The sequence below is a fragment of the Hyperolius riggenbachi genome, chromosome 1 (assembly GCF_040937935.1).
Source record: "Hyperolius riggenbachi isolate aHypRig1 chromosome 1, aHypRig1.pri, whole genome shotgun sequence".
Taxonomy (NCBI): domain Eukaryota; kingdom Metazoa; phylum Chordata; class Amphibia; order Anura; family Hyperoliidae; genus Hyperolius; species Hyperolius riggenbachi.
Genome location: NC_090646.1, coordinates 321,637,996 through 321,663,867, shown reverse-complemented (window position 1 = coordinate 321,663,867; position 25,872 = coordinate 321,637,996). Strand labels below are relative to the sequence as shown.

The window sequence follows — 25,872 nt, the reverse complement described above, 5'->3', positions numbered from 1 at the left end:
GCTGTCACACAGGTGCAGTTAACAGGTATGCACGGACTGGTATATAAAACAGCATGCTGTCACACAGGTGCAGTGAACAGGTATGCAGTAACTGGTATCAATACAAAGTGCAGCTGTCACACATACAGGTGCAGTGAACAGTTATGCAGTGACTGGTATATAACACTGCGTGCTGTCACGCAGGTGCAGTGAACCATGAACAAGTATGCAGTGACTGGTATCAATACAATGTGCAGCTGTCACACACACAGGTACACTGAACAGGTATGCAGTGACTGGTATCAATACAATGTGCAGCTGTCACACACACAGATGCAGTGAACAGTTATGCAGTGAATGGTATATAACACTGTGTGCTGTCACGCAGGTGCAGTGAACATAAACAGGTATGCACGGACTGGTATTACAAATGTGCAGCTGTCACACACAGGTGCAGTGAAAAGGTAGGCACTGAATGTGCTGGGCCTAGCACAGTATAGCAATTAGCAAGGGTCAGCTGCAAATGACAGGGCTGTATATGCAAGTGTCAGTGGGCCACACACAAAAAAAAAAAACAGATCACAAGAATATTCACTCTCAAAAGTGCTGTTTTGGGGTGCTTTTTAGCAATAAGTATCAGCAAGGAGCAAGCTAACAAGCCTAACAGCCTAACTAAGCTTTCCGTAATCCCTGCAGCAACTCTCTTCCTTTTCTCACTAACTATGCAACACACAGAGTGAGATCATGACCAACGCAGCTGCCTTTTATAGGGGGGGGGGGGGGGGTAGCCTGATGTGATGTAGGGAGGAGGGAGTGTAGCCTGATGTGATGTAGTGGGCAAAAGTTTAGCCCAATGATGTAGTATAGGGGGCAGGTTGAACTCGCATAAAGTTCGAGTTCGATCGTGCAAATAAGTTCACGTGCAAACCTTTCGGACCATTAGTAAGTTCAATCACACAACAGTGGAAAGATATGCACTAGTAATACAGTGTGTTGGTGGGCGGACTATAAATGCCAGCTGGAACTGTGGGCTGTATCTATGCAGTGTCACCCACAAAGAGAGCTATGCTTTAGTAAGTTTAATCACACAAATACAGTGGAAAGATATGCACTGGTATAATACAGTGTGCTGGCGGGCGGACTACAAATGCCAGCAGGCAACTGTGGGCTGTATTTATGCAGTGTCACCCACAAAGAGAGCTATGGTATAGTAAGTTAAATCACACAAATACAGTGGAAAGATATTCACTGGTATAATACAGTGTGCTGGGCCTGGCTGGCACAGTACAGCAAGGGCCAGCTGTGAGTGTGACAGGGAGGGCTGTATCTATGCAGTGTCAGTGTCACACACACACAAAAAAACACATCAGAAGAATATTAGCCCTCAACAGAGCTTCTTTGGGTTGCTTCCAGCAACAAACTTCAGCAAGGAGCAAGCTAACAAGAGCCTAACTAATGCTTTCCCCATCTCTCGAGCAATGCCTCTCCCTTCCTCTCACTACAACAGAGAGTGAGAAAATGGCAGACGCTGCTGCATTTTTATTGGGGGAGTGGGGGTCCAGGAGGGAGTGCAGCCTGCTTGGCTGCCATGTGTCTGCTGACTGTGATGTAGAGGGTTAAAGTTTAGACCAATGGTGAGGTATAGGGGGCGAGTCGAACACAATATGTGTCCGTTACCAACCGCGGACTCGGACAACTGAAATCCACGTGAACTACCTGCTAGGTAAACCATTCCGGCCATCTCTAGTGGTAAAACTGTGCTTGTGTTTTTATAATGTGGCACACAATTTGATATCACTGTAATTGGGCACGTGTGCGGCTCTGTGCCATTGTGCTGTCTGTGCACTAACACACAGACACTGAGAAATGCAGCAACACTTCAAACACAATTTAGTGATAATAACAGTGGCCCTGCAGTAGTTGTGGGAAAAAAGGTGCTTTTATATGGCACACAATTCGTTATCACTGGGCACGTGTGCGGCTCTGTGCCAGTGTGCTGTCTGCGCACTGCACTAACATACAGACATTGAGAAATGCAGCAACACTTCAAACACAATTTATTGATAATAACAGAGGCCCTGCAGCAGTTGTGGAAAACAAGGGGCTTTTATATGGCACACAATTTGATATCAGAGTAAGTGGGTACCTGGCTGGCTCTGTGCCAGTGTGCTGTCTGTGCACTAACACACACAGACACTGAGAATGCTAACAGTAATAATAACACAGGCCCTGTTGCACTATAGTGCTTTTAGTGGGCACTGGGCACAATGGTGGGTGCCTGTGGGCTGTGGAGTGTCGCACACACTAAAAAAAAAAAAAGCAGAAGGATGAAGTACCCCTCCGAAGGGCTGTTTTGGGATGATTAACCTGCTTTCCTGCCAGCAAGGATCAAAATAAACAAGCCTAACTAACGTTTTCCTTATCTCCAGAAATGTTTCTCTTTTCCTCAATCTATTCCAGCCAAAGACAGACTGGAACACGGGCGCTGTGGCATTTTTATAGGGGGCGGGGCATGTCACATTTTAGCCCATGATGTTGTATGGCGGCGGGTCTAATAGTGACGAGCACGAATACCTGATCTTCGCAGAATACTGCTAACTGGTGAACTATTCAAGTCATATCAACTGAACTGCAGCCAGGCACATTAATTCCCCACTTGCATGTTGCTACATAATGTTGCATGCATTTGTAATGAGACTTCTATCCATCTGTAATCAGCCTGCAGCCTTCAATCAGACTCAGTCCTCGTTCACATTGTTTTCCGCTCACGTTAGCGTTCGCGTTGGGCTTTTTTTGTCGTAATTTCTTTTTTTGATTCCCGGCGCTTGGGTGGGTGTTGCTTTTTTGTGAAAAGCGCTTATCTAAGCGCTTTTCCTGAGCAGTTTTTTAATTCACTCCCTGACGCAAGTCAGGAAGAGAACTCTTTGACCCGGAAAATAATAAATACAATGTATTTATTCTTAAAAACGCTAATGCAATCGCTGCACAAAGCGATTTTGTGAGCATTTTGTGTTTTTCCTTTACCTTCCATTAAGGCAAAATCGCCTAAAAAATGGTACATGCAACGATTTTCTGAGCGGATCGGAAACAAACCGCTCAGATGTGAACTCACAAGCGCTTTCAGGGCGATTTCGAAAAATCCCAAAACGCCTCTAGTGTGAGCGAGCCCTAACACAGGATTGAGTGATTACCATTCCGCCGTGTTGGAATTTGCCTGCTCTCATTGGGTGATGTTCATAGAAAAGCCTTCTCCTCCTCTGATACCGTGCCCTGTCATAGCGTTCAGCTCTCCGCAGCTGTCTGCTGGGTCCAATGTTTCAATCATGTATTACCTTGCTTTGTCTTGCTCCCTTGTGGACGGTTGCTGTACATGCGTGGGCAAACAGCAAAGTCCTTCCAGACCTGTTAGTCTGGGCGTAGCTTTCACTGCGTAGTTAATAGCTAGCGATCCTACTAGTTGTGATCCTGTGGACATGACTATAGCTGTGGTTGCTATTAGTTACGCTCCTTCCCATTCTGTCTTGTTTGTGCCTGTGTGAATGTTTGCTATCACTGTGGTAGCAATTAGATTGCCAACATTCCTTCCTGTCTGTCTGTTTGTCTGTTCTTGTCTATTCAGTGTGGTGGACATCAGATTCTCAGTGCAGCGGTCGTGCTGAACAACCATTGTGTCTCCTTTATTATGGCGGTTATTGGAAGTTCAGGGCTGCGGTCGCTCTGAGCAATCTTGCTCTCTAGTCTATAGCTCCTGTAGAGCTGACAGCTGCCTGCTCACTACCTTGCTGTATCATCATAGTCCGTGTAGAGTTGACAGCTGCCTGCTCACTACCTTGCTTTATCTGTATAGCTCCTGCTGTGATCTGTGTAGTCTGCTCCACTAGTGCATCCTGCACTACTACAGTGGTTTGCAAAAGTATTCGGCCCCCTTGAAGTTTTCCACATTTTGTCATATTACTGCCACAAACATGAATCAATTTTATTGAAATTCCACATGAAAGACCAATACAAGGTGATGTACACGTGAGAAGTGGAATGAAAATCATCCATGATTCCAAACATTTTTTTACAAATAAATAACTGCAAAGTGGGGTGTGCATAATTATTCATCCCCCTTTGGTCTGAGTGCAGTCAGTTGCCCATAGACATTGCCTGATGAGTGCTAATGACTAAATAGAGTGCACCTGTGTGTAATCTAATGTCAGTACAAATACAGCTACTCTGTGACGGCCTCATAGGTTTTCTAAGAGAATATTGGGAGCAACAACACCATGTAGTCAAAAGAACACACCAGACAGGTCAGGGATAAAGTTATTGAGACATTTAAAGCAGGCTTATGCCACAATTTTTTTTCCCAAAGCCTTGAACATTCCATGGAGCACTGTTCAAGAGATCATTCAGAAATGGAAGGAGTATGGCACAACTGTAAACCTACCAAGACAAGGCCGTCCACCTAAACTTACAGGCCGAACAAGGCGAGCGCTGATCAGAAATGCAGTCAAGAGGTCCATGGTGACTCTGGATGAGCTGCAGAGATCTACAGCTTAGGTGGGGGAATCGGTCCATAGGACAACTATTAGTCGTGCACTGCACAAAGTTGGCCTTTATGGAAGAGTGGCAAAAAGAAAGCCATTGTTAACAGAAAAGCATAAGAAGTCCCGTTTGCAGTTTGCCACAAGCCATGTGGGGGACACAGCAAACATGTGGACGAAGGTGCTCTGGTCAGATGAGACCAAAATGGAACTTTTTGGCCAAAATGCAGAACGCTATGTGTGGCGGAAAACTAACACTGCACATCACTCTGAACACACCATCCCCACTGTCAAATATGGTGGTGGCAGCATCGTGCTCTGGGGGTGCATCTCTTCAGCAGGGACAGGGAAGCTGGTCAGAATTGATGGGAAGATGGATGGAGCCAAATACAGGGCAATCTTGGTAGTAAACCTCTTGGAGTCTGCAAAAGACTTGAGACTGAGGCAGAGGTTCAACTTCCAGCAGGACAACGAACCTAAACATAAAGCCAGGGCAACAATGGAATGGTTTAAAACAAAACATATCCATGTGTTAGAATGTCCCAGTCAAAGTCCAGATCTAAATCCAATCGAGAATCTGTGGCAAGATCTGAAAACTGCTGTTCACAAACACTGTGATTCTAATCTGACTGAGCTGGAGCTGTTTTGCAAAGAAGAATGGGCAAGGATTTCAGCCTCTAGATGTGCAAAGCTGGTAGAGACATACCCTAAAAGACTGGCAGCTGTAATTGCAGCAAAAGGTGGTTCTGATGGCATGCGCCTTCTTCTGAGCACTGTAATTTGGTCCAGGTCCGCACAAAATCACGTCAGCACGCCCTCGAACACACCTGCCGGGTGGCCTTCCTCTGGCTCTGCCTCTGCCTGTTGTTTTGTCCATATTGGGGGGATGAAGTGAAAGTTATGCACTGACTTGACTAATACAATGTGCAGTCACACAGGTGCAGTAAACGGTATGCAGTGACTGGTATTGCAATACAATGTGCAGTTGTCACACAGGTGCAGTTAACAGGTATGCAGTGACTGGTATTGCAATACAATGTGCAGCTGTCACACAGGTGCAGTTAACAGGTATGCACGGACTGGTATATAAAACAGCATGCTGTCACACAGGTGCAGTGAACAGGTATGCAGTAACTGGTATCAATACAAAGTGCAGCTGTCACACATACAGGTGCAGTGAACAGTTATGCAGTGACTGGTATATAACACTGCGTGCTGTCACGCAGGTGCAGTGAACCATGAACAAGTATGCAGTGACTGGTATCAATACAATGTGCAGCTGTCACACACACAGGTACACTGAACAGGTATGCAGTGACTGGTATCAATACAATGTGCAGCTGTCACACACACAGATGCAGTGAACAGTTATGCAGTGAATGGTATATAACACTGTGTGCTGTCACGCAGGTGCAGTGAACATAAACAGGTATGCACGGACTGGTATTACAAATGTGCAGCTGTCACACACAGGTGCAGTGAAAAGGTAGGCACTGAATGTGCTGGGCCTAGCACAGTATAGCAATTAGCAAGGGTCAGCTGCAAATGACAGGGCTGTATATGCAAGTGTCAGTGGGCCACACACAAAAAAAAAAAACAGATCACAAGAATATTCGCTCTCAAAAGTGCTGTTTTGGGGTGCTTTTTAGCAATAAGTATCAGCAAGGAGCAAGCTAACAAGCCTAACAGCCTAACTAAGCTTTCCGTAATCCCTGCAGCAACTCTCTTCCTTTTCTCACTAACTATGCAACACACAGAGTGAGATCATGACCAACGCAGCTGCCTTTTATAGGGGGGGGGGGGGGGGGGGGGTAGCCTGATGTGATGTAGGGAGGAGGGAGTGTAGCCTGATGTGATGTAGTGGGCAAAAGTTTAGCCCAATGATGTAGTATAGGGGGCAGGTTGAACTCGCATAAAGTTCGAGTTCGATCGTGCAAATAAGTTCACGTGCAAACCTTTCGGACCATTAGTAAGTTCAATCACACAACAGTGGAAAGATATGCACTAGTAATACAGTGTGTTGGTGGGCGGACTATAAATGCCAGCTGGAACTGTGGGCTGTATCTATGCAGTGTCACCCACAAAGAGAGCTATGCTTTAGTAAGTTTAATCACACAAATACAGTGGAAAGATATGCACTGGTATAATACAGTGTGCTGGCGGGCGGACTACAAATGCCAGCAGGCAACTGTGGGCTGTATTTATGCAGTGTCACCCACAAAGAGAGCTATGGTATAGTAAGTTAAATCACACAAATACAGTGGAAAGATATTCACTGGTATAATACAGTGTGCTGGGCCTGGCTGGCACAGTACAGCAAGGGCCAGCTGTGAGTGTGACAGGGAGGGCTGTATCTATGCAGTGTCAGTGTCACACACACACAAAAAAACACATCAGAAGAATATTAGCCCTCAACAGAGCTTCTTTGGGTTGCTTCCAGCAACAAACTTCAGCAAGGAGCAAGCTAACAAGAGCCTAACTAATGCTTTCCCCATCTCTCGAGCAATGCCTCTCCCTTCCTCTCACTACAACAGAGAGTGAGAAAATGGCAGACGCTGCTGCATTTTTATTGGGGGAGTGGGGGTCCAGGAGGGAGTGCAGCCTGCTTGGCTGCCATGTGTCTGCTGACTGTGATGTAGAGGGTTAAAGTTTAGACCAATGGTGAGGTATAGGGGGCGAGTCGAACACAATATGTGTCCGTTACCAACCGCGGACTCGGACAACTGAAATCCACGTGAACTACCTGCTAGGTAAACCATTCCGGCCATCTCTAGTGGTAAAACTGTGCTTGTGTTTTTATAATGTGGCACACAATTTGATATCACTGTAATTGGGCACGTGTGCGGCTCTGTGCCATTGTGCTGTCTGTGCACTAACACACAGACACTGAGAAATGCAGCAACACTTCAAACACAATTTAGTGATAATAACAGTGGCCCTGCAGTAGTTGTGGGAAAAAAGGTGCTTTTATATGGCACACAATTCGTTATCACTGGGCACGTGTGCGGCTCTGTGCCAGTGTGCTGTCTGCGCACTGCACTAACATACAGACATTGAGAAATGCAGCAACACTTCAAACACAATTTATTGATAATAACAGAGGCCCTGCAGCAGTTGTGGAAAACAAGGGGCTTTTATATGGCACACAATTTGATATCAGAGTAAGTGGGTACCTGGCTGGCTCTGTGCCAGTGTGCTGTCTGTGCACTAACACACACAGACACTGAGAATGCTAACAGTAATAATAACACAGGCCCTGTTGCACTATAGTGCTTTTAGTGGGCACTGGGCACAATGGTGGGTGCCTGTGGGCTGTGGAGTGTCGCACACACTAAAAAAAAAAAAAGCAGAAGGATGAAGTACCCCTCCGAAGGGCTGTTTTGGGATGATTAACCTGCTTTCCTGCCAGCAAGGATCAAAATAAACAAGCCTAACTAACGCTTTCCTTATCTCCAGAAATGTTTCTCTTTTCCTCAATCTATTCCAGCCAAAGACAGACTGGAACACGGGCGCTGTGGCATTTTTATAGGGGGCGGGGCATGTCACATTTTAGCCCATGATGTTGTATGGCGGCGGGTCTAATAGTGACGAGCACGAATACCTGATCTTCGCAGAATACTGCTAACTGGTGAACTATTCAAGTCATATCAACTGAACTGCAGCCAGGCACATTAATTCCCCACTTGCATGTTGCTACATAATGTTGCATGCATTTGTAATGAGACTTCTATCCATCTGTAATCAGCCTGCAGCCTTCAATCAGACTCAGTCCTCGTTCACATTGTTTTCCGCTCACGTTAGCGTTCGCGTTGGGCTTTTTTTGTCGTAATTTCTTTTTTTGATTCCCGGCGCTTGGGTGGGTGTTGCTTTTTTGTGAAAAGCGCTTATCTAAGCGCTTTTCCTGAGCAGTTTTTTAATTCACTCCCTGACGCAAGTCAGGAAGAGAACTCTTTGACCCGGAAAATAATAAATACAATGTATTTATTCTTAAAAACGCTAATGCAATCGCTGCACAAAGCGATTTTGTGAGCATTTTGTGTTTTTCCTTTACCTTCCATTAAGGCAAAATCGCCTAAAAAATGGTACATGCAACGATTTTCTGAGCGGATCGGAAACAAACCGCTCAGATGTGAACTCACAAGCGCTTTCAGGGCGATTTCGAAAAATCCCAAAACGCCTCTAGTGTGAGCGAGCCCTAACACAGGATTGAGTGATTACCATTCCGCCGTGTTGGAATTTGCCTGCTCTCATTGGGTGATGTTCATAGAAAAGCCTTCTCCTCCTCTGATACCGTGCCCTGTCATAGCGTTCAGCTCTCCGCAGCTGTCTGCTGGGTCCAATGTTTCAATCATGTATTACCTTGCTTTGTCTTGCTCCCTTGTGGACGGTTGCTGTACATGCGTGGGCAAACAGCAAAGTGGTTCCAGACCTGTTAGTCTGGGCGTAGCTTTCACTGCGTAGTTAATAGCTAGCGATCCTACTAGTTGTGATCCTGTGGACATGACTATAGCTGTGGTTGCTATTAGTTACGCTCCTTCCCATTCTGTCTTGTTTGTGCCTGTGTGAATGTTTGCTATCACTGTGGTAGCAATTAGATTGCCAACATTCCTTACTGTCTGTCTGTTTGTCTGTTCTTGTCTATTCAGTGTGGTGGACATCAGATTCTCAGTGCAGCGGTCGTGCTGAACAACCATTGTGTCTCCTTTATTATGGCGGTTATTGGAAGTTCAGGGCTGCGGTCGCTCTGAGCAATCTTGCTCTCTAGTCTATAGCTCCTGTAGAGCTGACAGCTGCCTGCTCACTACCTTGCTGTATCATCATAGTCCGTGTAGAGTTGACAGCTGCCTGCTCACTACCTTGCTTTATCTGTATAGCTCCTGCTGTGATCTGTGTAGTCTGCTCCACTAGTGCATCCTGCACTACTACAGTGGTTTGCAAAAGTATTCGGCCCCCTTGAAGTTTTCCACATTTTGTCATATTACTGCCACAAACATGAATCAATTTTATTGAAATTCCACATGAAAGACCAATACAAGGTGATGTACACGTGAGAAGTGGAATGAAAATCATCCATGATTCCAAACATTTTTTTACAAATAAATAACTGCAAAGTGGGGTGTGCATAATTATTCATCCCCCTTTGGTCTGAGTGCAGTCAGTTGCCCATAGACATTGCCTGATGAGTGCTAATGACTAAATAGAGTGCACCTGTGTGTAATCTAATGTCAGTACAAATACAGCTACTCTGTGACGGCCTCATAGGTTTTCTAAGAGAATATTGGGAGCAACAACACCATGTAGTCAAAAGAACACACCAGACAGGTCAGGGATAAAGTTATTGAGACATTTAAAGCAGGCTTATGCCACAATTTTTTTTCCCAAAGCCTTGAACATTCCATGGAGCACTGTTCAAGAGATCATTCAGAAATGGAAGGAGTATGGCACAACTGTAAACCTACCAAGACAAGGCCGTCCACCTAAACTTACAGGCCGAACAAGGCGAGCGCTGATCAGAAATGCAGTCAAGAGGTCCATGGTGACTCTGGATGAGCTGCAGAGATCTACAGCTTAGGTGGGGGAATCGGTCCATAGGACAACTATTAGTCGTGCACTGCACAAAGTTGGCCTTTATGGAAGAGTGGCAAAAAGAAAGCCATTGTTAACAGAAAAGCATAAGAAGTCCCGTTTGCAGTTTGCCACAAGCCATGTGGGGGACACAGCAAACATGTGGACGAAGGTGCTCTGGTCAGATGAGACCAAAATGGAACTTTTTGGCCAAAATGCAGAACGCTATGTGTGGCGGAAAACTAACACTGCACATCACTCTGAACACACCATCCCCACTGTCAAATATGGTGGTGGCAGCATCGTGCTCTGGGGGTGCATCTCTTCAGCAGGGACAGGGAAGCTGGTCAGAATTGATGGGAAGATGGATGGAGCCAAATACAGGGCAATCTTGGTAGTAAACCTCTTGGAGTCTGCAAAAGACTTGAGACTGAGGCAGAGGTTCAACTTCCAGCAGGACAACGAACCTAAACATAAAGCCAGGGCAACAATGGAATGGTTTAAAACAAAACATATCCATGTGTTAGAATGTCCCAGTCAAAGTCCAGATCTAAATCCAATCGAGAATCTGTGGCAAGATCTGAAAACTGCTGTTCACAAACACTGTGATTCTAATCTGACTGAGCTGGAGCTGTTTTGCAAAGAAGAATGGGCAAGGATTTCAGCCTCTAGATGTGCAAAGCTGGTAGAGACATACCCTAAAAGACTGGCAGCTGTAATTGCAGCAAAAGGTGGTTCTGATGGCATGCGCCTTCTTCTGAGCACTGTAATTTGGTCCAGGTCCGCACAAAATCACGTCAGCACGCCCTCGAACACACCTGCCGGGTGGCCTTCCTCTGGCTCTGCCTCTGCCTGTTGTTTTGTCCATATTGGGGGGATGAAGTGAAAGTTATGCACTGACTTGACTAATACAATGTGCAGTCACACAGGTGCAGTAAACGGTATGCAGTGACTGGTATTGCAATACAATGTGCAGTTGTCACACAGGTGCAGTTAACAGGTATGCAGTGACTGGTATTGCAATACAATGTGCAGCTGTCACACAGGTGCAGTTAACAGGTATGCACGGACTGGTATATAAAACAGCATGCTGTCACACAGGTGCAGTGAACAGGTATGCAGTAACTGGTATCAATACAAAGTGCAGCTGTCACACATACAGGTGCAGTGAACAGTTATGCAGTGACTGGTATATAACACTGCGTGCTGTCACGCAGGTGCAGTGAACCATGAACAAGTATGCAGTGACTGGTATCAATACAATGTGCAGCTGTCACACACACAGGTACACTGAACAGGTATGCAGTGACTGGTATCAATACAATGTGCAGCTGTCACACACACAGATGCAGTGAACAGTTATGCAGTGAATGGTATATAACACTGTGTGCTGTCACGCAGGTGCAGTGAACATAAACAGGTATGCACGGACTGGTATTACAAATGTGCAGCTGTCACACACAGGTGCAGTGAAAAGGTAGGCACTGAATGTGCTGGGCCTAGCACAGTATAGCAATTAGCAAGGGTCAGCTGCAAATGACAGGGCTGTATATGCAAGTGTCAGTGGGCCACACACAAAAAAAAAAAACAGATCACAAGAATATTCACTCTCAAAAGTGCTGTTTTGGGGTGCTTTTTAGCAATAAGTATCAGCAAGGAGCAAGCTAACAAGCCTAACAGCCTAACTAAGCTTTCCGTAATCCCTGCAGCAACTCTCTTCCTTTTCTCACTAACTATGCAACACACAGAGTGAGATCATGACCAACGCAGCTGCCTTTTATAGGGGGGGGGGGGGGGGGTAGCCTGATGTGATGTAGGGAGGAGGGAGTGTAGCCTGATGTGATGTAGTGGGCAAAAGTTTAGCCCAATGATGTAGTATAGGGGGCAGGTTGAACTCGCATAAAGTTCGAGTTCGATCGTGCAAATAAGTTCACGTGCAAACCTTTCGGACCATTAGTAAGTTCAATCACACAACAGTGGAAAGATATGCACTAGTAATACAGTGTGTTGGTGGGCGGACTATAAATGCCAGCTGGAACTGTGGGCTGTATCTATGCAGTGTCACCCACAAAGAGAGCTATGCTTTAGTAAGTTTAATCACACAAATACAGTGGAAAGATATGCACTGGTATAATACAGTGTGCTGGCGGGCGGACTACAAATGCCAGCAGGCAACTGTGGGCTGTATTTATGCAGTGTCACCCACAAAGAGAGCTATGGTATAGTAAGTTAAATCACACAAATACAGTGGAAAGATATTCACTGGTATAATACAGTGTGCTGGGCCTGGCTGGCACAGTACAGCAAGGGCCAGCTGTGAGTGTGACAGGGAGGGCTGTATCTATGCAGTGTCAGTGTCACACACACACAAAAAAACACATCAGAAGAATATTAGCCCTCAACAGAGCTTCTTTGGGTTGCTTCCAGCAACAAACTTCAGCAAGGAGCAAGCTAACAAGAGCCTAACTAATGCTTTCCCCATCTCTCGAGCAATGCCTCTCCCTTCCTCTCACTACAACAGAGAGTGAGAAAATGGCAGACGCTGCTGCATTTTTATTGGGGGAGTGGGGGTCCAGGAGGGAGTGCAGCCTGCTTGGCTGCCATGTGTCTGCTGACTGTGATGTAGAGGGTTAAAGTTTAGACCAATGGTGAGGTATAGGGGGCGAGTCGAACACAATATGTGTCCGTTACCAACCGCGGACTCGGACAACTGAAATCCACGTGAACTACCTGCTAGGTAAACCATTCCGGCCATCTCTAGTGGTAAAACTGTGCTTGTGTTTTTATAATGTGGCACACAATTTGATATCACTGTAATTGGGCACGTGTGCGGCTCTGTGCCATTGTGCTGTCTGTGCACTAACACACAGACACTGAGAAATGCAGCAACACTTCAAACACAATTTAGTGATAATAACAGTGGCCCTGCAGTAGTTGTGGGAAAAAAGGTGCTTTTATATGGCACACAATTCGTTATCACTGGGCACGTGTGCGGCTCTGTGCCAGTGTGCTGTCTGCGCACTGCACTAACATACAGACATTGAGAAATGCAGCAACACTTCAAACACAATTTATTGATAATAACAGAGGCCCTGCAGCAGTTGTGGAAAACAAGGGGCTTTTATATGGCACACAATTTGATATCAGAGTAAGTGGGTACCTGGCTGGCTCTGTGCCAGTGTGCTGTCTGTGCACTAACACACACAGACACTGAGAATGCTAACAGTAATAATAACACAGGCCCTGTTGCACTATAGTGCTTTTAGTGGGCACTGGGCACAATGGTGGGTGCCTGTGGGCTGTGGAGTGTCGCACACACTAAAAAAAAAAAAAGCAGAAGGATGAAGTACCCCTCCGAAGGGCTGTTTTGGGATGATTAACCTGCTTTCCTGCCAGCAAGGATCAAAATAAACAAGCCTAACTAACGCTTTCCTTATCTCCAGAAATGTTTCTCTTTTCCTCAATCTATTCCAGCCAAAGACAGACTGGAACACGGGCGCTGTGGCATTTTTATAGGGGGCGGGGCATGTCACATTTTAGCCCATGATGTTGTATGGCGGCGGGTCTAATAGTGACGAGCACGAATACCTGATCTTCGCAGAATACTGCTAACTGGTGAACTATTCAAGTCATATCAACTGAACTGCAGCCAGGCACATTAATTCCCCACTTGCATGTTGCTACATAATGTTGCATGCATTTGTAATGAGACTTCTATCCATCTGTAATCAGCCTGCAGCCTTCAATCAGACTCAGTCCTCGTTCACATTGTTTTCCGCTCACGTTAGCGTTCGCGTTGGGCTTTTTTTGTCGTAATTTCTTTTTTTGATTCCCGGCGCTTGGGTGGGTGTTGCTTTTTTGTGAAAAGCGCTTATCTAAGCGCTTTTCCTGAGCAGTTTTTTAATTCACTCCCTGACGCAAGTCAGGAAGAGAACTCTTTGACCCGGAAAATAATAAATACAATGTATTTATTCTTAAAAACGCTAATGCAATCGCTGCACAAAGCGATTTTGTGAGCATTTTGTGTTTTTCCTTTACCTTCCATTAAGGCAAAATCGCCTAAAAAATGGTACATGCAACGATTTTCTGAGCGGATCGGAAACAAACCGCTCAGATGTGAACTCACAAGCGCTTTCAGGGCGATTTCGAAAAATCCCAAAACGCCTCTAGTGTGAGCGAGCCCTAACACAGGATTGAGTGATTACCATTCCGCCGTGTTGGAATTTGCCTGCTCTCATTGGGTGATGTTCATAGAAAAGCCTTCTCCTCCTCTGATACCGTGCCCTGTCATAGCGTTCAGCTCTCCGCAGCTGTCTGCTGGGTCCAATGTTTCAATCATGTATTACCTTGCTTTGTCTTGCTCCCTTGTGGACGGTTGCTGTACATGCGTGGGCAAACAGCAAAGTCCTTCCAGACCTGTTAGTCTGGGCGTAGCTTTCACTGCGTAGTTAATAGCTAGCGATCCTACTAGTTGTGATCCTGTGGACATGACTATAGCTGTGGTTGCTATTAGTTACGCTCCTTCCCATTCTGTCTTGTTTGTGCCTGTGTGAATGTTTGCTATCACTGTGGTAGCAATTAGATTGCCAACATTCCTTCCTGTCTGTCTGTTTGTCTGTTCTTGTCTATTCAGTGTGGTGGACATCAGATTCTCAGTGCAGCGGTCGTGCTGAACAACCATTGTGTCTCCTTTATTATGGCGGTTATTGGAAGTTCAGGGCTGCGGTCGCTCTGAGCAATCTTGCTCTCTAGTCTATAGCTCCTGTAGAGCTGACAGCTGCCTGCTCACTACCTTGCTGTATCATCATAGTCCGTGTAGAGTTGACAGCTGCCTGCTCACTACCTTGCTTTATCTGTATAGCTCCTGCTGTGATCTGTGTAGTCTGCTCCACTAGTGCATCCTGCACTACTACAGTGGTTTGCAAAAGTATTCGGCCCCCTTGAAGTTTTCCACATTTTGTCATATTACTGCCACAAACATGAATCAATTTTATTGAAATTCCACATGAAAGACCAATACAAGGTGATGTACACGTGAGAAGTGGAATGAAAATCATCCATGATTCCAAACATTTTTTTACAAATAAATAACTGCAAAGTGGGGTGTGCATAATTATTCATCCCCCTTTGGTCTGAGTGCAGTCAGTTGCCCATAGACATTGCCTGATGAGTGCTAATGACTAAATAGAGTGCACCTGTGTGTAATCTAATGTCAGTACAAATACAGCTACTCTGTGACGGCCTCATAGGTTTTCTAAGAGAATATTGGGAGCAACAACACCATGTAGTCAAAAGAACACACCAGACAGGTCAGGGATAAAGTTATTGAGACATTTAAAGCAGGCTTATGCCACAATTTTTTTTCCCAAAGCCTTGAACATTCCATGGAGCACTGTTCAAGAGATCATTCAGAAATGGAAGGAGTATGGCACAACTGTAAACCTACCAAGACAAGGCCGTCCACCTAAACTTACAGGCCGAACAAGGCGAGCGCTGATCAGAAATGCAGTCAAGAGGTCCATGGTGACTCTGGATGAGCTGCAGAGATCTACAGCTTAGGTGGGGGAATCGGTCCATAGGACAACTATTAGTCGTGCACTGCACAAAGTTGGCCTTTATGGAAGAGTGGCAAAAAGAAAGCCATTGTTAACAGAAAAGCATAAGAAGTCCCGTTTGCAGTTTGCCACAAGCCATGTGGGGGACACAGCAAACATGTGGACGAAGGTGCTCTGGTCAGATGAGACCAAAATGGAACTTTTTGGCCAAAATGCAGAACGCTATGTGTGGCGGAAAACTAACACTGCACATCACTCTGAACACACCATCCCCACTGTCAAATATGGTGGTGGCAGCATCGTGCTCTGGGGGTGCATCTCTTCAGCAGGGACAGGGAAGCTGGTCAGAATTGATGGGAAGATGGATGGAGCCAAATACAGGGCAATCTTGGTAGTAAACCTCTTGGAGTCTGCAAAAGACTTGAGACTGAGGCAGAGGTTCAACTTCCAGCAGGACAACGAACCTAAACATAAAGCCAGGGCAACAATGGAATGGTTTAAAACAAAACATATCCATGTGTTAGAATGTCCCAGTCAAAGTCCAGATCTAAATCCAATCGAGAATCTGTGGCAAGATCTGAAAACTGCTGTTCACAAACACTGTGATTCTAATCTGACTGAGCTGGAGCTGTTTTGCAAAGAAGAATGGGCAAGGATTTCAGCCTCTAGATGTGCAAAGCTGGTAGAGACATACCCTAAAAGACTGGCAGCTGTAATTGCAGCAAAAGGTGGTTCTAGTATTGACTCAGGGGGCTGAATAATTATGCATAACCCACTTTGCAGTTATTTATTTATTTATTTTTTTAATGTTTGGAATCATGCATGATTTTCGTTCCACTTCTCACATGTACACTACTTTGTACTGGTCTTTCACGTGGAATTCCAATAAAATTGATTCATGTTTTTGGCAGTAATATGACAAAATGTGGAAAACTTCAAGGGGGCCGAATACATTTGCAAACCACTGTACTGTCTTTTTTTTTTATTATTTATAATCTTTATTAATAAAAGGTATCAAGAGCACTATACATACATTATAGGATGGAAGCTGTTGTACATTTATAACATTATGTTGGTGTTAAAGTTGTTCATAGAATGTCATATTTTGGTACAACATCTATCTTTAAATCACATATAAATGTGAAAGAGCGTTGTAACATTCTCTAAAAATAGATACATTTTACAGTTTTTGAACCAAACATTCTCTATAGACCAAATACGAATTCTTCAACTCACAGTTTGAAGAGTAGAGAAAGAACATGAGCAACAATAAAAATAAAAATAAAGAAAGAGAGAGAAAAAAAAAGGACAGATGTAGAACAATCCGTCTATGATGCAAGAAAACATTTGAAAATAAATGGTTGGAGAGGAGGAGGAGAGGAGGGACCCTATATCTATCAATATGGAGATATGTTCTTTAGGTATAGTCAGATCAGTTAGAGCTCACTTTATATATTCTTTATAGTCATCTGAGTCTAAAAATTCTAACCAGGGAAACCACACAGTTCTGTATTTGTCTTTTTTTATCTCTGGCATATAGAATAGTTTCTTCTGTTTGGTGCATTTTTTCCACTCTATCCAATCACTCTGTTATTTTGGGTGGGACTTTGCGCTTCCAATAAAATGCAATAATGTTTTTAGCCGCATTCAGCATAAAAGGAATAGTGGAATTTTTATATTTTTTGTTAGAAAACGGAGTAAGATGAAAAAGAATTACCCAAGGATCTCTGGGCAGATCTACCCCCGTTACCATTTTAATTATACTAATTACTTTAGTCCAAAAAGTTTTGATTATCGGGCACGTCCAGAAAAGATGTGTTAGTGTGCCTTTATCCTTACATCCTTTCCAGCAGGTTGAGTCTTGAGTGGTATAAAACCTTGCTAAATGTGCTGGAGATCTGTACCATCTGACTAGGAGCTTATAGCTACTTTCTTGGGTTCTGGTACTTATAGAGGCAGAGTCAATTGGTCAATTGGGTGTCAGAACCTAACTCCGATTCCCATTCCCTAATAAAGAGCGGCTTGGATAGAGGTACATTATCAATTATCATCTGGTATATAATAGAGATCATATGATCTGGTTTTGTTTCCTGGATAAAGATTTTTTCCCATTCAGTCAAGTCTTGAGTTGAGCGTAGTTGCCCCAGCTGTCTTGCCCAGGATTTCAGTTGTGTCAGCCTCCAAGAGTCTACTGGGAAGGGTCCATAATCCGCCCTCATCGAGGACAATGGCTTAATCATGGTACCACTTAGAAAATGTCCCAAGGTCAACAGATTGGATCCCTTCCAAGAGCCAAAAAAACCCTCCTTCCATACCCGGTTTAAATAGAAGAAAACCTACAACTGGAATTAATGGTGAAGGGAAGGGAGCCCAATCATTTTTGTCTGGTAACAGATCGCATTGTCTAAGAGTATGTTTCACACTTCTCGGGGTCCTGTCATTACTGTCGTACTGCCACGCCGGCCGCCGTGATGATGCGAGGCGGCCGGCGTGTGACTTCAGCCGCGTCATACGCGGAAGGAACAGCCCGACACTCAGCAGAGTGTCGCCCGGGCTGCGGCCGGTCAGCCATTCCGGAGCGGGGACTAGGAGAGGAGCCTGGACGCCGTCGTGGGACCTCCCGACCAGCACTGGGCTGGAAAAAGCCCCGGGTAAGTACAACTTTCTTTTTTTACTTGAGCTCGGAGTCCCTTTAAGAGCAATTTTTTATTCACCCATTGTTATATCCTCCTCTAGACCCTCACACCACTCTGCATCCCATCTTGGCATCTTAACCCGTTTAAGATATTGTCTTATTTTTTCTTTACAGGAAGACATCTCTTTTTCTGACCTATCCTTATTGATGTTACGGAGAGATTCATAATAGATCAGCAATTTTATGGGCCTGAAATTCCATCTTCCCCTCTTTATCTCTAAGCTTATGCACATAACTAGACTGTCTCTTTTTCTTTATGCTGTTTGCCAACAATGTACCACATTTATCACTATATTCATATAGGGAGGTTAACCATAATTGTTGTCTGCGTCTTGTCTGATTATCTAGTGTCTGTAGTAGAGTCTTTCTTTCCTGTTTTAGGGCGCTTTCATTTTCTATCGTAGGTGAAGTAATGTGTCTCATTGTTTTGCCTAGTGGGCTCTGGCAGTGCTCTTGTCTTCCTAGCCTCAGTCTCTATCCCTTGCATGCTGAAGTCCTGCAGGGTAACTGTAGTTGGGTAAGCATACTGGCCTCCTGTTCATGTGGGGGCTTGGTGTATAGGTAAAGAGCGTGGTATTAGATTAGGGTATAGAGGCTGAAGATGAGAGATCTGCCAGGCCCAACTTCATAGCATTATGACAGGTCCAAGACAAAACTATATTATGGAGGAGTCTTCCAGTAGATGTTACGACACTATGAGCTATGGCTCTTGTTCCTTTAAAAGATTTGAAAAACTTGATTCTGAAACAAAGAAGACATTTTTGTCAGAAGTTGTTAGGTTTCTAGCTAACCCAGAATTTCGAGCCACACCTGTCTCTACCTGGGCTGGTCAAATTGTTTATATCCTGCTTAAAGGGGAACTATTTGAGTGGGCATATGATGTGTTGGATCACACTACCTTGAGAGAAAGACCTTTTGATTTTTTAGCTTTTGTAATCCATAACTGGTTGAGAATAGATCAGTTACCATCTCCTCTCAATGAACTCCTGATGGTTCTTTCATCAGCTGCATCTAAAAGCAATCAGTATGCAGGTTATTCCAACCAGCTTTCCCAACCAGCAGTTCCGTTGCCCATAGTAACCAGACCTTTATGTCTCAGAACTAATCTAAGACATTCCATATTTGATCCTGTAATAGTAAGAATTCCTAAACAATTCTCTTCTGTAGAGAAAGCTTCCAATCCTGTCTTGTCGTTGCCTGTAGCAACAGCGCATCAAAAGTCTAAACCTGCAAATTTTGGAGCCCCGTTGTCAGTGGAACCAGGATCTTTAACTCTCAGTGCTAGTCTTGTTCAGCCCATTTTTGATCCTGTACAAATGCTAGTTCCTCAGCAACCCACTTCTGCAGAGAAAGCTTCCAGACCTGTTTTGTCATTGCCCCTAGCAACGGCCTCTCCTGCTATATGCACTCAGTCGGTTGCTGATTGTTCCAGCCCTTCAGTTTCTGACTCTCAGAAATCCTGTTTGGTAACCTTAGAACCCCAGCATCTGAATTTTCCAGCTTCTTGAATTGAAGAACTTTAGTTCAGATGCCTCAGTTTCACAAATTCTGTGTTCTGATTTTTCTATTTCAGCATCTTTCTCTGGTTCAGTGAATGATTCAGAACCTTTATTATGAGAAGCAGAAGTTACATACATAGTTACATAGTTATTTTGGTTGAAAAAAGACATACGTCCATCGAGTTCAACCAGTACAAAGTCACAGAATCATTATCCTATCCAGCAAGTGCTTCAGTGGTTTCGCCCTGTGCCATGGCTGATTCAAAAATCCATTCAAGTGCAGTAGCAGTCATGGAATCTCAACCCTGTCCTCTGAATGTTTCAGAAGTTTTGCCTTGTATCATGGAGAATTCAGATTGTGGCAGAAGTTCCAGGGTTCCTTTCCTGTCCAGCAAGTTCCTCCAAAGTTTTGCCCAGTTCAGTAGGGCTTGCTGTAACACTGATCTGCTTTGCAGCTTGTTTGGAGCTCCAGTCCTGTGTAGCAAGTGTTGAAGCTGTGGCTAGTTCAGAGGAAGTCATAAAGGCCCAGTCTAGTTCAGTGCATATACCAGAATATGTGTCCTGTCCTGTGAGTATCCCTGAAAATGTGTTGTCTCTAGCCTTTGTTGAATCGGTGACTTCAAAGTCTGATTTCGAATCCCTTAGGGCTTGTTCACACTAGAGGCACTTTTTAATTTGTTTTAAGCGTAGGCAATTTTTCAAAATCACCCTGAAAGCGCTTACACCATGCTTTGCTATGCGCTAATTCAGATTGGGGTGTTCCGTTCGCTTTCCGATCAGAAAAGCGTCACATGGACTATTTTCGGGCGATTTTGCGATAATGGGAGGTATAGGAAAAGCGCAAAGTGTTAGAAAAAGCACGTTTGCCAGCGATTTTGTGGCCGTTTTTTCCCTGTCAATTTAAATGTGAAGTGTTTCCGGGTTAGCTGGCACTTCCTGGTTGTAGAGAATCTTAATGCGACAAAAAAAAAGTATCATGGCCCGGCAAAGCTGGTTCACTACGGAAGACCTGGTACAGGACCAACCAGAAATTTATGATAAGAGGCATCCAGGCTACAAAGATACCAGCAAGACTAATCAGGTGTGGGCTGACATTGCTGCAGAGTTTGTGGAGGAAGTTTGGGATGAGTTTTCTGACAGAGAAAAGGCTGATAAATGTAAGTAGCAACTAATGCTGACAGTACACATTTTTGAATGGCATAGTGTGTTGTGTATATGTGAACTATGTATTGAGATATTTTAAGTTAGTAATTCAATGGTAAATAGTTAATAATGCAATTTTTAATAATGCAATGTTAATATTACCATAGGATGTATTATTGTTCATCTAGACCTTCATATATATATATATATATATATATATATATATATATATATATATATATATATATGTGTGTGTGTGTGTGTGTGTGTGTGTGTGTTAGTGTGTTTGTTTTGTTTTTTTAAGTAAACAGTTTATTTGTTAAAGGGTAAAAGTAATAGCATACCAGACCGTCCGCACATTTGTAAACCCCCTCAAAAAACAAGTTAGCCTTGTCTAGTACCCTCTGGCCTCGTGAAATAAAGAGCCATTTCTTCACTGATAGAGCAGTGTTGGTTGGTGCCCCTCAGCATAACCCCTAGCAAGCAATTAAATGTTGGTGGCTTGACATCCTCCTCCACGATGTGTCCTTCCATGCTTCACACATAATTGTGGAATATGCTTGTCGCCCTGCCACCGTGACAGCATTTCCTGGCAGCATCTGGATGGCGTGTGGTAGATGCACCACTTGTTGGCTAGGATGCCAACGGTGCATTCCACCACTTTTCTTGCTGTGTTGAGGCGGGTGTTAAAAACTCTCTTCTCTACTGCCATGGATCTTTGTGAGAAAGGCCTCATCACATTGGGAGAAAGGGCAAAGGCCTCATGCCCACTGAAGGTGCAGGGATAAAGAGGTGAGGGGGTGTTGGGCCAAGGCCGTGGTCCCGGAATGTGTAGTCGGCCCAGCTGCAGTCGCATTCCTAAACACTGCAGTCACTACTGCTGCTGTACGCCCCCACATTGATGTAGTCAAACTTATATTTTTCATTGACCACAGCCATGAGAACTATTGAAAAGAACCTTCTATAATTAAAATACTGGGTTCCCGAAAAGGCAGGCATCACCATCCTCACCATCCTCCATAGCCCGAAGGCAATTTGAGAAATTATGTTTTTTCCAAAATAGTGCAATGTTACGCTCCCATTTGGCCTGGTCAGAACAAGACATATATTGCTGGTGAAGCTCTCTTTAGAGGCTCCTGTAGGCATCCAGGACAATATTCTGGATAGTCAATTTGCCCAGTCTAAATTCAAAATGTAATGCAGCATACATATGTCTCTCCTGTCGCCAGAAATCTGCAAATAAAAAATAAACATAATTTATGTATTGTTCTTTTGCAGGTGAACAACTTAGAACAAGATGGAAATTAGTTTGTGACAATTTCAAGAAAGAGCCTGAAAAACAGAAAAATGATGAACGAAGTGGTGACGGTGCAAATAAATGTTGAAAGTATAAATTTACACCAATCTTGTAATTCTCAAGGCAAACCAGGCCGTAAGTATAAATACTTTATCTTTGCATTGATATTTAATGTACACATGAGTACACTGCATATCATTTTGTGTAGCCAAAGCTGGGTGGTCAGGTTTGAAGCCTACAATACATGGTGCATGGTTTTCATTTTCCGACAATGGTTGACAGTCGTTGCGCAAAAACAGACATGCTTGTACATTTATATATGGTTTAGTATTTTTACCAAAGCATGTTGAATGTAGAGATGGCCCAAACGGTTCACCGGCGAACTTCTGATGGTTCGCCTTCACCAGCTAAGGCGAACTTTTCCGGAAGTTCGGTTCGCCCCCATAGTGCACCATTAGGGTCAACCTTGACCCTCTACATCACAGTCAGCAGGCACATTGTAGCCAATCAGGCTACACTCACTCCTGGAGCCACTATCCCCCTTATAAAAGGCAGGCACCGCCGCCCGCCGGCCATTACACTCATGTGCCTGCAGTAGTGAGAGAAGGGACAGCTGCTGGCAGACTCTCATAGAGAAAGATTAGTTAGGCTCTTGTAGACTTCTTAGCTTGCACCTGGCTGATTCTTATTGCTAAAATAGCACCCCACAACAGCTCTTTTGAGAGCTAATCTTGTTCTTGTGATCTATTTTTTTTTCTGTGTGTCCCACTGACACTTGTGTTGCATAGACAGCCTTGCTAATTCATTCTGTGTGTGTGCCACTGCCAGGCCCAACAGTGAGTTCTTGTTGCTGCTGCTGTGCTCCTGATGCTGCTTCTGCTGGATGGGCAGGAGGGTCGGATGCTGCTGCTGCTGAAATCTGTGCAGTGGCTGTCTGGGTTTGACCACTGCCTGCGCCACTCTCTGTCAGCTTCTGATACTCACTAAACACCTCCAAATGTCTGCTCTCTAAGTGGGTCTGCAGGCACGAGGTACCCAACTTGAGCAGATCGCGACCTCTGCTGAGACTGACACTGCAACTGTTGCAAATTGCACGGGTCACGTCCACTAGGCACTTGGTGAAGTACCGCCAAACTGGGGACTTCAACCTGCTCTTTGAGCTTGAGGGCTGGGCTTTTTTGGTGGCCTTGGAGGATTGTGCCTTTTTTGATTTGGTTGGAGGTTTGCTGCGGGTGGTGGTAGCAGCTGAAGCAGCAGGCTGTGGCTCCTGCCTTCCACGCCCTGTGCTGGCCGCATGCTGCTGCCGCGCCTCTGCGCCAGAGACGCCTCCTTCTCCGATGACGAGCTGCCTTAAACCAACTGTGCTGGTGGTACTGGTGGCACATAGGAAGGATCCAGCACGTCATCATCATCATCCACAAGCATCTCCTGTGAGCCCGCCTCAACCAACTCCTCTACCCCAGCATCCCCTGCATCACGCCCCTCCTCCTCAGCGCCAACAACAAACTGCTCCCCCTCTAACTCCTCCTCCTCCTTGCATGGCCCCATCATCTCCACCTCAAACTGCTCCAAAACATCCCTGTATATGCTCACAGTGTCTGTGTCTGTGGATAAGAGCAAGCTCAGTGAGGGCAGGCTGGTCGATGGGGTCACTGCGACCGTGGCCTCAAGTGGTGGTGGAGGCCTGCTGCGGACCGGAGTGCTGGTGGTGGTGACAGTGGTCTCGCTGGTGCTGGGGGCCTGGCTGGAAATGGTGGCTTCCTGCTCCGCCAACATTTCCACCACAGCCTGCGCCTGACTCTGCAGAATGGGTCAGGGGCGACGACCCGTCTCATAGATGGGCACAACGCACTGCTGTTGCACCTCTGCTCCCTCCTCCACAACTCTGCAGTCAGTGGCTGGCGGCGGACCAGTCCCAGACCTTCTGCTGCTGCTGGCAGTGGCTCCTGCAATGGCGCTGCCTCTCCTGGTGGTGCCTCGCCCACTACCTCTGCCAGTCATTGTGCAATATACAAATATAGTACCAAACAAAATGTAGAAGAGGGCGGGAAAGGGTGTAAACTTTAATAAAGTCTGTGTTGGTGGTGACTTGGTGGTGACTGCTGGTGGTGGTGACTAGAGATGTCCCGACTGGTTCGCCGGCGAACGGTTCCAGGCGAACTTCGGGTGAAGGCCAACTTTCTCGGAAGTTCGATTCACCCCATAATGCACTATGAGGGTCAACTTTGACCCTCTACATCACAGTCAGCAGGCACATTGTAGCCAATCCGGCTACACTCAGCCCTGGAACCCCCCCTTATATAAGGCAGGCTCGCCGGCCATTACACTCACTCGTGTGCCTGCAAATAGACAGACTAGGGAGAGCTGCTGCAGATTTTTTCTCCTAGGGAAAGATTAGTTAGGCTCTTGGCTTGTTAGCTTGCTCCTGGCTGAATCTTATTGCTTTAATAGCACTCCTCTTTTATATATATAATTGGGAGTGTGGTCTTTTTACACAAAAGGGAAAAAGAAAAAACCTTTGATCCTTTTTGGGTCATCCACTCAGGGCCGGGACAACACAGAGGCCGGAGAGGCGGGAGCCTCTGAGCGGCAGGTCATCAGGTCAGACTGGGGCGCATTCAAAGACATTCCAATCCTCAGACAGTTAAGGGAAAAAAAGGTTTTTTTTTCCACTGTCCTGTGAGAGACAGCTAAGGGAGGGGAGATGAAAAGCTCTTTGCACAGTTGTTCTGAAAGAGTGCACCTAATAAGGAGTCATACATAGTTTAGACAGTAAGATTGGTAGACAGTTCCTTGTTTGTTTTTTTAACTCTTCTTAGCTGACTTCTGTCAGTGATGTCATCCAGCTGCTCCCCCAGGAAGCTGCTCAGTCAAGCATGGCTGGCTGATGGAGAATGGAGACAGGTATTTATGGTGTGTGTGTGTGTGTATGTGAGAGAGAAGCCCGGCTGCGCCCTTCCTCCATCCTGAACCTGTACTCTGTAAGTAAGGGAGACTGTAGGCTGTAAAGCCATTCAGCCTTCTGTGCTTCTCCCGACCACCTTCACTCCCAGTACTGATAAGGATCTGAACTTACAGAAATGACACTGCAGTGTACTAATGCTGCCATGCTAGAGTAAAGGCAGTCATACATCTAGAGATGATGGGCAGATTTCACCAAGAGACAAATCTCTCCCTAATCCAATCTGATTAGAGAGAGATCTGTCAGATGCCCATACACCTCAGACCGATTCCCCATCGATTTGAGCATGACATCTCTTGGGAATCAGACAAGTCACCTGCTTCTGCTGCATCCGCCGTCACCCCCTAGTGTATAAATGTGCCCCCAGTGTGTATTTATACATAACCTGTCCTGTGTTGCCCACCGTGCTGTGCCCATACATCTTCCGCTCCTCCATTTGCGCTTCACACGCCGCTGGCATTTAGCACACGTGACCTCACACATGCGTCACACACTATATGCTGGTGGCATGTGAGCCACAAATGGAGCAGAAGAAGCTGAAGGTGGATGGGCACCGTGTGGTATAAACAACACAGGACAGGTAATGTATAAATGCACACATGGGGGCACATTTATACATTTGGGGGAACAGCACCAGGGGTTTTGTCG

General features: G+C 45.2%; 1 protein-coding gene across 2 annotated transcripts in view; it reads left to right on the top strand.

The window, feature by feature from the left end:
* TBXA2R (thromboxane A2 receptor) overlaps positions 1-25,872 on the top strand; it is a 390,683-nt gene that overhangs the window by 236,815 nt on the left and 127,996 nt on the right. Inside the window, exon 2 of one of the 2 annotated variants that reach the window (XM_068233844.1) lies at positions 22,244-22,397. The exons of the other annotated variant lie outside the window; for it this stretch is intronic. The gene's annotated coding sequence lies outside the window, so the exon portion shown is untranslated. The remainder of the gene's footprint in view (positions 1-22,243; positions 22,398-25,872) is intronic. 2 annotated transcript variants of the gene reach the window in all.